Here is a 14747-nt window from a genome sequence, read left to right as displayed (position 1 = left end):
AATGGAATTTCGAGATAAATATTTCCAAAGTTATTCGTGCCAAACGAAACGAGTCATGTTACCGAAAGGCAGTAAACCTGGCTTTTATTACATTGTGTTACTGCGACATCATTTTATCAAAAAAATTTTGCAATAAGACGGTATTGTTTCTATCATTAATCTTTCACAAAGAGTCGTGGTTAATAAGATTAATTCTGAAAGCGTCCGCATAAAAGCGAGATTCCCAACCATGGTAAATCCACCCACTATGAAACCTTACTAATAAGGTCCTTTACCATTAGTCGTGCCAATAAAGATGCTTAGGTAAGTGTACTGAGTGGCACATTGAAAATATGAAAGACTCTGTAACCAAGCAACAATGTATCGCTCATATCCATAGACGTTTAGGTTCTCAGTGATTCGAAAAACTGTTTTTGCTTTTTTTACTGAGGAAACAGAAAACAACAGCAATATTTGTTATTTCAAAGCTTGACTGATGTCTCCCTTATCAATTATTCACACAGGTCCTCACCTACACGTCGTTAAAATACCGAATGCTGTCAAACGTCCATTTATTTTCATTTCAATTTTTTTTATCTGCAGACAGCGTAAGAAAATCGAAAAAACAAAATATATGAGAGAAGCTTTTGTTATGTAATTTCTTTGCTGGAAGAGGAAATTCTAATCAAGGTTCTGGCGCCTTCTGTATTCCTACTTGTTAATGGACGTAATTGCATTTTGTTTGTTCGGTGCAATGTTACTTGTGCTACTAAATTACCCCACACAATGTAGTTTTGTGAATGGCTGACAGCTGTTCAACTCGATAAAATCACCAGGAAATAAAATGACCTACAATTTGATCATTTTTTTGCTTCCACTGAAAGCAAATTGTTCTTTCATAGTTTCCCAATAATATATTTTTTCATCAGCGTAAAAAATAAAATTTTGAAGTCAAAGTTACGTCAAAAACACCTCAATAAAGCTTCATTTATTGCCCGACCGCGTTCAAAGAGCGCTTGCTTTAAAACTGGTGCTCAGACCCTCGTACCGTTTTGTCATTCGCAATTTTGTATTGTTATGTGGTTCAGTCCCAGGCTTTCGTTCCTGTTCTTGGTTTTAGGGACATCCATGCGCGAACTTAGGCGCCTGAAATGTTAAAAAAAAAATAAGCGTAGCCTTCGAACGGTTTCCACACGGAGTTACTACCAAACCCACATGCAGGTGAAAAGTATTTGAAAAGCATGGCCTGGGCCGACCGCGGTTGAAACTCGGTCGAGTTTTCTTTTCATCGCGGTCACAAATTTCGACATCCCCAGTCCCTCAGAATATTGTTGACTCTTAAAAGGGAGACTAGATTTGTTGTTTGAAAAGCTGCCTACAGATAGCAGAGCTTTATTCACGATTTTACTGAAATTCGACAAGAAGGTAAGAATCGTTTTAGGCAAGGTTTCCGCATAAACCCGAATTTATTATGCATTCAGAACCTGGGCAGAAAAAAACAACAGAATGTCCTTAGGACTACGACTTGTTTCAGAATATTGTGGGTTTAGAAGGAAATCTGTTCTCATGTTGTAACATTGTTCAGCTAAAATACAGAATACAGGGCAACTAATGTCCATGCACTGAACGGGCCAATAAATATTATGAGAGCTACAACTTAGCGCGCATATAGAGTATTCCTTGTTCTATCATCCGCAGCCCATCCTAATGTTGAGCCTAAACGAGCCGAATGAGCCTCAAGGTCTATGCTTTTTTTAAAAGTGGCTCTGTATTGTGTACTTGCTGGCTCCCATTGGTTTACTTAAGCAGCATTGGTGGATGCTTTTGTTTCAGCTTTGAACTTCTGTGTGCTTGAGCCAGTGTGTTTTTCATCGAACTAATATGTTTACTTATCGAACCTACGAATACAACAATCGAATCAGCGTGTTCTCTTGTCAACTGATCGGCGAAGGAAGAGTCCACTCAGCTCATTTGCTTTTTGTCAAAATGTTAAGCGGAGCTTACCTAACAAACGATATTCATTATTAAGCGTAATCACTAATCGAGTCTGAGTGGTCATGATTGTTTGTGTCTGTCAAAGCCATAATGCAAAGTCTGTAGTTCAATTTACATAAGACGTGTCTCTTTAAACGATCAATATGTTCTGTTTTTCGTGCGTGATATAAAGACTTCCATTGATTCACCGGATGGTTGAATATGATAATGTTGATAAGGTTGCAAATCGATGCTGATGTTGTTTTTTTTTTTAGCTTTCTGCTAATATATTTAAAGCTGTTTATAAGTCACGAAGAGCCATAAACCGTTGCGATATCCCGAGAAGCTCATTAAAACTGGAAGTATATATGACGTTCAAGATTCAAAATAAAAGATCTGTTAGCAATCACAGCCTGGAACCGGCTGCGAAAAAAGTTCTCAAAATTGGTTCGACTTGCCCTATTCAAATATTCTCTCCTCGTTCATGTTTAAACGATACTCTGGGAAATTTCTCGTAAATTTCAAGTTATTTTAAGGTAAAAAGCGGGAGGTAGATGTAAATTTCACGTCAGCACAAGCTATGAAATAATTTGTTCAAAAATTTTATTACTGATTTTGGAAGTCCAGTGATGGTTTTCACTGCCCATATAGAATAATGATCAGAAGTGGTTGCTCACCGGAGATACTGGGCCTTAAAATACCCTTATTTGTGGATTTTGTCAAAACCAGAAAAAGTCGTCTTTACTTAAGTGAGAGGTAAGGGAAGAATTGAAATGAAAAAGTTAAAACAATTCAATTTTCTAGAAGTCTGATAGATATAAAATACAACCCAGTTGATTGAATTTGCAGATGGATTTTCAGTTTGTCACAGCCCCAATGCAAAGTTAGCTAAATAATTATGCAAAAAATGCAGGGAATGGAGGTTTTCCCAGGGGGACCCGATATCCCCCAGGAAATTAAATATTTTGACCTATTATTTTCACACATTTGTTAACTAATGATACTTAGCATTTGTGCCAAGTTTGAGCCAAATCGGTGATTTGAGGTTTATCGCCCCCTGCCTTGTTTTGCTCGGTTTTCTCGTGGACAGGCTCTTAAGCAATCATCCTACAGCGTTGAATTAAGCAAAGAGAAGGGGAGAGGTCTGTGGCGCCTAAGAATCAAGAAATGAGAAATAAACAGTTATGTTTTTGTTTGAATAAAATAGTGGAGGCATACCTCTATATGGATTGCTGACTCTTAATCTAACTTTGTCGCTAGTTACCCATCAAGCCTAAAGAATTTGGTTCATTACGTTACCAAAGGACCGATCGTCCGCACCAGGTATCACTTTAAGCGCGCGCAAGTAAATTTACTGCGGGCACAAATCTTGACATTACATACGTGTCAGCTCCTAAAAGACTAGTCGCACTAATAAATTCGAAATCTGTGATGTTAGTGTGCTCACCACTCCTTGAGCATGACTCATGTTTCTTAATCCACATTGGTATGAGGCTTCCGTTATGAAATAATTAATCGCTATCCAAACGCATACTAATCACGTTCTATTCGCACATGAATGTTGCTGCTACAAAAGGCAATTCAGTAAGATATACTTGTAATCAGTGTGGACGCTGCCCCACGAGAATTAAGCGTATCCTACCCGACGATTGAGTTAACGCTTCTAACCACACTCTGCTAAGTTGTGTTCTGTGCCTTCAACCTTTTTAGCTCAGTGGAGCAAGCGTAAACCAAACTGCTCGATCTTTACTAGCTAGCTATTTACTACATGAATAAACTCCCGTACGATTCGTTAAGATAAATGTTTTAATTGTTGCGTTACTTAAACTTAGAACAATGATATATCTGAAGAACCACAAATGTGGAAAAGAAAAGAACGAGACCTGGCTTAATTTCCGTTAATGTACATTCAGCATTAAACTTTTTAATCTCAAATGATAACAAAAAGCTGTACCGCATTCCCGCTCCCCTTTTTCTTCTAAGAGAGACAAAAAAGGCAGGAAATTGTGTGCCACGCTGCACCCTCATCATTGAAGTAGTTTGCATCCTTATATATTTTGGTGAAAAAAAGAATCCATTGTCATGTGATAGTGTGGTCTGATCGTCCGGGTGAGATTTGGTCCCGAGAAGGACTGCTGTCGGCAGTGGTGATTGACGTTTTAACAATCTGAGCGGAAGTCACCATCAAAGTCAAGTGAATAGTTTTGGCCCGTAAATGTTCAGTCCAGTCTAAGTCCAGTTAACTTTCGTAAAAATGATTGGTCAGTTTTGCCGTGATGTTATTGGCTGTAGGACTCAAACGGCGTTAGTCGGTCGTCAGTGATTTGTTTGTTTCGATCCGTTTGTAAAGTTAGGTCATTCTACTCGGTTCGTTCGTAATGTTAACGAGTCGTTTGTATGGCACTGGTTGTAGTTGACACACCTTTTGAGGGTAGTCTGCTCTACGTTAGTAATTCAGCTTTCCACAGTCATTCGTTAAAAGTAGTTAGTGCTGTAGATCGGGCTCTGCGCAGAGTCCCAGTCAATAGTGGGGCACGCAGGTCTCTGATGTTAAGCAATATGATTATTGACATCACCTTTCCACGTCGCTCGCTTGTATTCAGTCAGTCTTGTTGTGAGGTCTCTTTCAGTATCTCCGATGTAGGAGGCGTGGCAGTCGGAGTAACTGATCTTATTGGCCGCTCCCTGTCTGTTCTTCGGTTGGTCCTGGTTTGTTAGCGGCTGACTTAGTGTAGTCATGGGTTTGTGGGCGACACGGATATTGAAGGGTTGTGAGATGGGCGAGATCTGTTCTCAGACATGTCCTTTATGTAAGGTATATTCGCTGTATTCGTGCAACATTTCAAGCTCCGACCGAAAAATTGATCCTATCAAAAGTTATTACAACCTTAATTTGTGATTCTGCAGAGGCTAACACCCTTACTCAATTCAACTTCGAGTCCAAGAGAAACTGCAGACCAAACAACCAACACGTCTTGATTTGTTTCACTAAGAAGAAGCGACTCGTTTAGCTTACTGCGGCAGATTCAGATTAAATTTTTCAAAGGGATTGCTTACCTTCTGTTACAGCACAGGATACTTCTTTCAGTGGCTCCTCTTAACAAGGTAAGCATAATTCTATACCCAGAGTTCAACTTCATCATCGGAAAGACACGCCTTCACTCTTCAAAGGACAGCGTGGTTTGATAAAATTTTCAAAATTTTTGATAAATATGGATCAATAACTCTAACCGGTGATTAGCTGATAAGTCGTAGATTTGGCGCGAAGACAATTTTGTACGCCGCGCCAGAAAATGAACAAGAAAAAGAGAAAAAAAGAGATTGCGATTGATGAATTCGCATGCAATTAGGAAAGATTTCTAAAACGCAAACAATGATTCAGCAAGTTTACCGGAAAGCGTGGTGCGACTCAAACGCTTGAAACTTATTTCAGAACCTTAGCTTTGACGCTGGGCCAACGCTCGAAACAGCTTTAGAAGCCCTTTCCGGTGGATAATTAACATTATTAACTCAGTTAATAAAACCAAACTATTTTCTCTTAGAAAATTTAGATAAAGATGAATATTGTAAATTCCAATTTAAAAAAATACAGAGATAAAGCCTAATGTCGACATTGTATTTGTAACGGAATAAAATCAAAATAAAGATTGCAGATTGTTGTTTTCTCTAAAAGAAAAATAAATTGCGCATTGTAACTCTTTTATTAAGAATCAGATTAAAGGAACGTTAAATGATCCTACGCAATTTTAGGCTAATGCGAAGAGAAAGGAAAAACAACGCAAAATAATAAAAACCTTGCGATAAGAAAGCAAGCAAGAAAAGCAAGCAAGAAAACGGGAAGAAGAGGAAATACAACCAGAGAGCGATGGATGTGGAAATCGGAACTTTTACACCGTTGGAGTTCGGTACAAACGGAAGCATAGGACTTGACTGTCAGAACTTTTTAAGAACCCTCACAAATAAGCTTTCGAACAAGAATAATGAACCCTACGCCAGTGTCATTTCCTGGCTCCGATATAATTCTCATTTGCTATATTAAGAACTGTGCGCAGATGCGTAAGAGGTTCTAGAGTCCCGATTAAACCACTCGAGGTCTCAGAAGACTTCACCCTCGCTGTAGCTGATCTACATCTGCACTCATAATTTTAGGTCTTGATATTTTAATAATGCTAATTTTTTTCTTTTCTCATATATTGTAATCCAGGCGCGTGACATGGTCATTTTTTCAAGTACGCACAAGTATATATGATCTAGAAACCTAGGTAAACTGAGCGAAAATTAATGCGTTATTTACTTCTTGTTCGAAATAGTCGTGTGAATACAGATAGATAGATAGATAGATAGATAGATACTTTATTGGTAAATACTTCGCAGCATGAACTGAATTGCGTATTCACAGATATAAAATAAAAATTACTATGTACATGTATTCATCTTATTATTAAAAAATTTGTAGTTCGTCGTAGGGGGAACTTGTACATTATTTGTGGCTGTTGACTATTCTGGCCGAAGCAAAAAAAAAATGTTTTTAAGTCTATTTGTCTTGCAAAGGGGCAAAGCAAAGGTACGCTCGTGCCTTAACCTATGAGAGCTTACATAGCGGGGCGGTAAAAGTTTGCTTAATTTGTGCTGAGGATCGTTCATTATATCGCGAAATGTTGCTGTACACATATTTTCATGGTGGTCTTTCACAGTTGGAAGATTCATAATAGCTAAGGCCTGTTCGTATTGCATACCAGGACAAATGATTCTCATGGATCTTTCCAAGCAAAGAACAAAGCGTCTTGCCCTTACTTTGGGCAAACTTGGCGCAAACACAACATTGTTTTCAAAATTTTCTAGTCACTTCAAGTACGCACGTGCGTATATGCGTATAGGACGCTACGCGCCTGCAATCAGTTCTCAGTCGTGAACATTCATATTAATATTTTTTAAATTTTTAAATAAGTAGATATATGGTTTAAAATTTTAAATGATTGCTATCATTATTATTAAACGAAGTGGGCCAATTTTACCATAATTTTTTTAAATACTTTTAGCGATAATATCGTTACTCATAATTTCATTTTATTTCTTTTATTTCAATTCCGAGTGCACCGCTGTTGTCCAAAGATACCCTAGACAACTAAAAGTGTCCTATGTAGAAATTGAGGTAGGAAATTATCGTGTTTTTTGACAATACGTTATATTAATGACTCTTGCTTTTAATGCACCTCACTACTCATTATCAAAGCCGATGGTTCTCTGGTCTCAACTAATTAAAAATGAGTTTCCCTATCTACTTGTTCAAACTCTGATTGCAGCCGAGTGGGACCAGTGCTATATACTCGTAGCTCTATCTCCGGCGTTCTAAGTACAGCCGTTCGCTATATTCTATCGATTTGTCCCGTCTTCATGGCTCTTCTCTTCTTAGTGCAGCACAAACGTAGTGCTTGCTGGAACTCAGGAATTCTCAGTTCATACACAACTGGATTGAAAAAAGAGTTTGAATAAATTAAAATGTTCACGATTGTCCAATTATAAAGATTAAAAAGTTTATGATAAGTAAGGGAAGCCAACTTAGTAAAGCTAACATGGATACAAAAAAGGGTTTTTGTTAAGCGTCTCCTTCGCGAGGCTGTTTTGCTGCTTTGAAGGAACACTTCCATGTTGAAAATTTCCCCAGATCCCAATGTTACAGACACATAAAATGATTGTTAGACACAACATAATGGAGACGCCCTCGTAAAAAGTAATTTGAACTGAACTAAAACAACTGATTTAACAAATTTAGTGCTGTAGACAACAAGAGAGCGAGTGTTCAAAGTATGAAAATGGCGATGCGGTTTGTTCTGGTTGAAAGTGATCGGTGCTTAAACGGCCATTATAAAGCGTAAAATCTCTCACAGGATATATAGACCGTAGATAGATATGAGCTAAACGCAAAAATGGAATCGGTGCATCTGATGACCGGATGAAAACCGCATTTTGCTGTCCAAAGCTAATAGAACTCTCTAACATAGATAGGTATAGAATAGGTTTCTGACATCAAATCAGCAAACACCATGTACATAACTGGGAAAAAACTTTTCCTGCGAAGTTGTTTGGTAACTGCAAAGCGAACAAAGGTAAATAAAAGGCCGTTTACACGGCACAAAAATTGGGTACGGACGTGTCAAAAAAGTAGTTCGGACCGCATAATTTTAGCCATTTACACGGATGATGTTTTATCACGGGTCGGACAAAAAGAGGCATAAGGTTAGCAAGGTTGCGTTTACACTGCAGTTTTTGGGGGACCGGACTAATTTCTTGCATGGGACAGCTGCGTGCTGTTATCGAACATGCGTAATTCTTGTAGACAAAATGGCGAGGCGTGATGCTGAGTTATGGGTACGGAGCCGTGTTTATTCTGCTTTTGGGGCCATAGACGTCTATGGCCCCAAAACCAGAAAAAACACGGCTCCGTTCCCATCCCCCAAAATTAAACATGGTACGGATTGTTTACACGGGCAAAAATATGAGGCCCGTACTCCTTTTTTGACACGTCCGTACCCGATTTTTCTGCCGTGTAAACGGCCTTTCAAGTTTCTTGCAATGATAAGGACGGAAGTTGTCGTTTTTTATTTCATTGGAATCTGGTTTGTATGTTTTTATCCCCGTCTTGTTACGTCTAACAATCATCATGTGTGTCTGCAACATCGGGGTCTGGAGAAAGTTTCAACACGAAAGTGTTACCTCACAACATCAAAACAGAGCTCTGCAAAGGAAACGCTTAACAAAGACTTTACTTTTTGTATCCATGCTGGCTTTACTATGTTGGCTTCCCTTACTTATCGTGAACGTTTTAACATATCTGACAAAGACAATAATACCACCGAAATTATTTTTCATAGTGATCATATCAAGTTATTCAAACTCTTTTTCCAATCCAGTGTGTATACATCGAGAGTTCCTGAGTTTCAGCAAGCTTTGCGTTTTTGCTGTAGGAAAGGGAAGGCAACTAAAGAGACAGAAGAAATCGAGAAAAGAAACCAAAAGGCTACACTTATAACGCAGGAGATAGAACTAAGAATCTTCCCACTCAATCCAAATCATCTGCAAGAAGAGTTTGCACAAGAAGATATAGACATTTTTTGATTAGACATTACAAGTTGGTTTTATCAAGTGAGTCCATAATGTAAATTGGGCACCGTAAGGAGTTAAGTTTGGATTTTATCCAAGGATTCGAACATGTTGTTTTATATATCCTGTGTAAGTGTAGTATCTTGCCATTTTACACAAGAATAAAACTCTTTGTAGTCCATTCAGAACTACTGAGTTTCGGCAGACGCTTCATTTGTGCCACACCAAGAGGAGAGCAGCCATGAAAACAGGACAAATCGAAGGGAGAGACCAACCGGCTGCACTTAAAACGCTGGAGATAGAGTTATTAGGGAGTTTAAGCAAATCACTACGGCTGGCGCTGCTACGGCTATCGTGGTTGAAGAGGCTTGGGGAGAGTACGTCCCCGTAGCCCGCCAAAAATTCAACTTTAAGCAACGCGAACTACAAACCTAGTACGGCTAAGAAGTTTAAAACCAATAAATTAAGTATCTTCGCGGTAGTTTCTGCACGTCTAAAAACTCAAAATGACTTCGTTCAAAGGGACGAGGGATTCTAACGTTTGGAAAAAAAATTGTAAGCTATCCTATGCACAGTGAATGAGTGAATTAAAATATTTAAGCTTACATGTTGTAAAATTGCCAGTTTGGAACTTAGAAACACCAAAGCAAAGTTTCTACACGGTCCCTCATAACCCTCGTCATTCTTCGGCTTCTGCTATTTGAATTTCAAGTAGTCTTTGAGGTTTGAAAAGGAAAAGTTAGACTTTCTACTTACGCATTTCTCCTTACGTTCGCTGCGTTCTCCATGTGCACACTGCTTCGATCCTTCGACAAACCCGGCTGCAAAAATAAAGGCAGATTCACTCGGTAAGGGACAGCAAGCTTGATAAATATTCCCCATAAGCTATTTTTAAAGATGTTAAGTGTATTTCAATAGTTAAAATTGCTCAGGAGAATGTACAAAGCGAAGAAAGAAGCGAGATAAGTTCACGTACCACAGACTACGCCGAAACCTTCCCACTCGCGTAAAAGGATTTCCCGCTACGGCTGGATGGGAACCATTGACATGCGCAATGACTCGCTTCTGGACAATTTTACTTCCGGTAGCCGTAGCAGCGCCAGCCGTAATAGGGAGTTTAAGCAAATCACTACGGCTGGCGCTGCTACGGCTACCGGAAGTAAAATTGTCCAGAAACGAGTCATTGCGCATGTCAGTGGTTCCCATCCAGCCGTAGCGGGAAATCCTTCTACGCGAGTGGGAAGGTTTCGGCGTAGTCTGTGGTACGTGAACTTATCTCGCTTCTTTCTTCGCTTTATACATTCTCCTGAGCAATTTTAACTATTGAAATACACTTAACATCTTTAAAAATAGCTTATCGGGAATATTTATCAAGCTTGCTGTCCCTTACCGAGTGATACTGCCTTTATTTTTGCCGCCGGGTTTGTCGAAGGATCGAAGCAGTGTGCACATGGAGAACGCAGCGAACGCAAAGTGAAATGCGTAGGTAGAAAGTCTAACGTTTCCTTTTCAAACCTCAAAGACTACTTGAAATTCAAATAGCTGAGGCCAAGGAATGACGAGGGTTATGAGGGACCGTGTAGAAACTTTGCTTTGGTGTTTATAAGCTCCAAACTGGCAATTTTACAACACGTAAGCTCAAATATTTTAATTCATTCATTCACTGTGCACAGGATCGCTTACAATTTTTTTTTCCAAACGTTGGAATCCCTCGTCCCTTTCAACGAAGTCATTTTGAGTTTTTAGACGTGCAATAAACTACCGCGAAGACGCTTAATTTATTGGATATATCAACAAAGTTGAAATGGTAAATTGGCCACCGTAATGATTACAAAAGCTGACGTTTCGAAACTATCAGCTTAATTTATTGGTTTTACACTTCTCAGCCGTACTAGGTTTGTAGTTCGCGTTGCTTAAAGTTGAATTTTGGCGGGCTACGGCGACGTACTCTCCCCAAGCCTCGTCAACCACGATAGCCGTAGCAGCGCCAGCCGTAGTGATTTGCTTAAACTCCCCAATGATTTGCTTTAACTCCCTAATTATTACAACCGATCCCGATCACCTGCGAGTAGAGGTCGAAAAAAAAGGTATAGAAACTACGGTTTAATTAGCTGAGACAAAGAATTTAAGAGACATAAGAAATAAATAATGAGAGTATGTTTTGATTGATCAACTAAAGCGGAGACCCAGTTGGGCAACATGCAGGTGAAAGGAAGTTTGTAAGGGTTCCTTATCCGGTCGAGGAAACCTTAAGCTACTATGAGTCATAGCTATTCCTATTTGTTACCGTTTAGAAATTTTAACTGCTTATTAACACAAGCCATGCACTAGTTTGCGTGAAACGGAGATCATTAGGGACCGCCGCCCAGTTAGCCCAATGAATAGTGCGCTGGACTGTTGTGCGGGAGGTCGAGGGTTTGAGCCCTGGCCGGACCAACACTCAAGGTTTCAAAATAATTGAGAAGAATTTTTTACCTTTCTATAACATCAAGAAATGGTTAGATATTCTAGTCTTCTTGGATAGGGACGAATAAATGGAGGCCCCGTCTCCTGTAGGGTTGGGGTAGGAGACGTTAATTTCCCACACACGAGATTACTGTGTGATGGATGTCCTCCCCTGGGGTAGGATGGTGGGCTTGTTGTGAAGGCCGTAAGTTAGATAACTCGTTGGGTTAATTACGCCACCTTCGTTAAATAGAGAATATTGTATTGTATTGTATTGCATTGCATTGCATTGCATTGCATTGTATTGCATTGCATTGCATTGCATTCCATTGTATTGTATTGTATTGCATTGCATTGCATTGCATTGTATTGTATTGTATTGTATTGTATTGTACTTTAAGCAGTCAGGACGGTAACGTGAAGGAAGACGTCGATTAAAAAATAAATTTATATTTTAAGTTAGAATTTCTAAAATGGCCGTATATGTTTACCTTCTCTTACGGCGCCACACCTGAACTTCAGCATAACGTATATAAGCAACTTTGAGTTCCAAGTAGAAATTAAAATAAGTCGCCGTCGCGGTTTCCATGTGCAGACGACGCCACGCACCTGCTGAGCTATTGTTCTGGCCCTTAGAACTTTTGTTTTGCCACGTCCTCGTTTCCGTCGCCGTCGTGGTTTGGTTAAGGTCCCCTATTCATGGCCAAGGGGTGCCTAAACTTGAAACCGTCATCGAAGCTATAGATCCCATCAGAAAGTGAAGACTCAGCACTTTTTCATCGCCCATAATTAGAAAGCTTTATTATATAGATGTCGATGAAATACCAAAATTAATTTCTCCAGTTTCGAAAGCGTGATATCTGCACAGCGCGCAGGGAGCATATCATTTTTCATATGTAAAGATAACTTCTCATAGCAGCCAGGTCCATAGAGTGATGGGTTTATGTTTTTATCAAGGGTTTCTTTATTTTATTTTTTATTTTCGATTATCATTTGTAGAACAAAATTAGAACAAAAATTTATTCGTGATGGTTTTTTTTATCATTTTTATCTCAATTGAAGTAAGTTTTCTACGAGCTGAGTTTACTTGCAGGTGTTTTCTACATTTCGTACTCTTAAAATGTCTTTTAAAATTGTCTTTGTGCAAAATACGTGACGTTATCTCTTTCAAAAAGACTGAATTACATGTTTCGGCTATACTTCAAAAGAACGAGTTTCCATAAACCAAAGTGGCCTTTATTTACTTACTTCCAAAGATAGTTAACGAACAAAGTTTGAGGGAAAACTTGCTTCGATACTAAATGCCCAGGACCGCTCATACAAAGGTCATAACAACTTTGTGGCTCTGAGTCTGTTAACAAAAACCCGACTGTCTGTCGGTAATTTTGAGACATGAGACCCAAAGAATCTGAATGGGTGATGTATTCAGAAATGGACCGTCAACAATAAAGAAACAGAGATTATGCAATGACACGCGTGGATGAGTTTTTTGTGGCTCGTGACAAAGCGGATTTAGTTATTATACTACTTTAGTTGATATACTACTTTTTGTACTTTAAGAGCAAAATCAGGAGAGCGGACATGGCTGTCATGATTGACGATGGATGCAAAAAATGTGCGCTCTGTAACATTTGACTTTTAACTCTAGGACGTTGATAAATAATTTTAACTGTTAATAGGTTAGGTAAATAATTCTGTAAATAGGTCCCAGATTTCTTATTTTTAAAGCTTTTACCCTGTGTCCCCAATTAGTGCTATGCGCTAGGTTTTCACGACAGATAAATAAAGTTCACTACTACTACTACTACTACTACTACTACTACAGCGATACTACACAACTAAACGTCTAATAAGTTATTTATTATCCAACACGTCAAACTGTTATTTCAGTGCGGGGGAATTTCGCGGATGTATATTTACTTGGAGTGCGTGACAGAAGTATGCGAAGCGGAACGGAATTGGCGCGTTGTCGTGTTGCTGTTTCTATTTTCTTCAATAAAAGAAGAAATTTCCAGGTCGTCTAGCTGTTTTTCCGCGATCTGATAAACTTGGATCTATATTTGCCAGCCATTCTGACTCTTCTTCGTCGGAACTATGATTCAAATTGTCCGCAATTTTTTTTTTCGTAACTACAATCCAATTCTTCCCTTGCGCGATGCAAGAAAACCTGTTTAACCGGTACTCTAGAGTACAAATAGCGCGTGATATTTGTAATCGTCTATGGCGCTATTTGTACTCTACGAAGTGTAGTTGGATAATAAAACTCGTTATAGCCCGTTCAGAACTACTGCATTTTGGCAGGCGCTACGTTTGTGTTATACACCAAGAAGAGACCAGCCATGAAGACGGAACAAATTGAAAGGAGAAAACAATGGGGTTCCACTTTTAACACCAGAGATAAAAATAAGAGATTTTTACAGCCGATCCTACACGCCTGCGAGTAGAAGTTGAACAAGAAGATATAAAAACTAAGGTTTAATTAGCTGAGGCAAGAGGACCATCGGCATTGATACTGAGTAGTGAGATTCACTAGAATAGCCATAAATATCGATTATTGTTAGAAAATAGAAATGAATAATTTTTAATTTTTTTTAATAATTAAGGTTTAGTTCGTGTTCCTCCTTTTGAGGTATTGTTGAAACAATTTTAAAACACATTTTAAGAGCACAGAGTTCAGAAAGTACCTGCAAGCGAACTCAGTTCGTGGAAAAGCTACTTCAATTAAGACATATAAAAGAAAATATCCACGTAATACCTGTCAAACTTTGTAATAACTTTTTTCGCATTTTGTTATAAAAAAGCTGTCGCACTGATAATAAACTTGGTCAGAAAGTGTGACAGAACCCTCGCAGAATAGTCATCAAAATTTGAAACTTAGGGTCTCAAAACTTCTTTTTCATGCGTTTTTTGAAGGCATTTCTAGTAAATAAATAGGGAAGATAATTATTATTGTTTAGTGCACATAGTTTATTTTCCCCGTCGCTGGCGTTATCGGTCAGGTAACGACATTCGACAATTTAGACAAATTCATCATCGTGACTTATTGGATAGTCGACTCCAACAGGTATCCAATTTCACCACTATTGTGCTATTTTTTTTTTTTTTTTTTTTTTTTTTTTTTTCGCCTGCGAAAAAAATTACGTTTTTTCGCTTGTACAATTGTATTTTAGGCCTCGATGGACGTTAAATAGAAGTCAAAAACGTTTGCTGGGTACTATTTTCTGACTGAATGATCAACAACAATAAAC

The 14747-nt window shown here is 38.7% G+C and overlaps 2 long non-coding RNA genes across 2 annotated transcripts in view; both read left to right on the top strand.

Annotated features, from left to right (window-relative positions):
* Nucleotides 1-303: 303 nt before the first annotated feature.
* LOC148739251 (uncharacterized) overlaps nt 304-14747 on the top strand; it is a 23676-nt gene continuing 9232 nt past the window's right edge. Inside the window, exon 1 of the long non-coding RNA XR_015997345.1 lies at nt 304-1404. This is a non-coding gene — a long non-coding RNA (uncharacterized LOC148739251). The remainder of the gene's footprint in view (nt 1405-14747) is intronic.
* Nucleotides 5203-14747, top strand: part of LOC148739253 (uncharacterized) — a 17749-nt gene continuing 8204 nt past the window's right edge. Inside the window, exon 1 of the long non-coding RNA XR_015997344.1 lies at nt 5203-7105. This is a non-coding gene — a long non-coding RNA (uncharacterized LOC148739253). The remainder of the gene's footprint in view (nt 7106-14747) is intronic.

This window comes from Stylophora pistillata, chromosome 2, assembly GCF_964205215.1.
Source record: "Stylophora pistillata chromosome 2, jaStyPist1.2, whole genome shotgun sequence".
NCBI lineage: Eukaryota > Metazoa > Cnidaria > Anthozoa > Scleractinia > Pocilloporidae > Stylophora > Stylophora pistillata.
The sequence above is the reverse complement of the archived record's forward strand: the minus strand, read 5'-3'. Positions and strand labels throughout refer to the sequence as shown.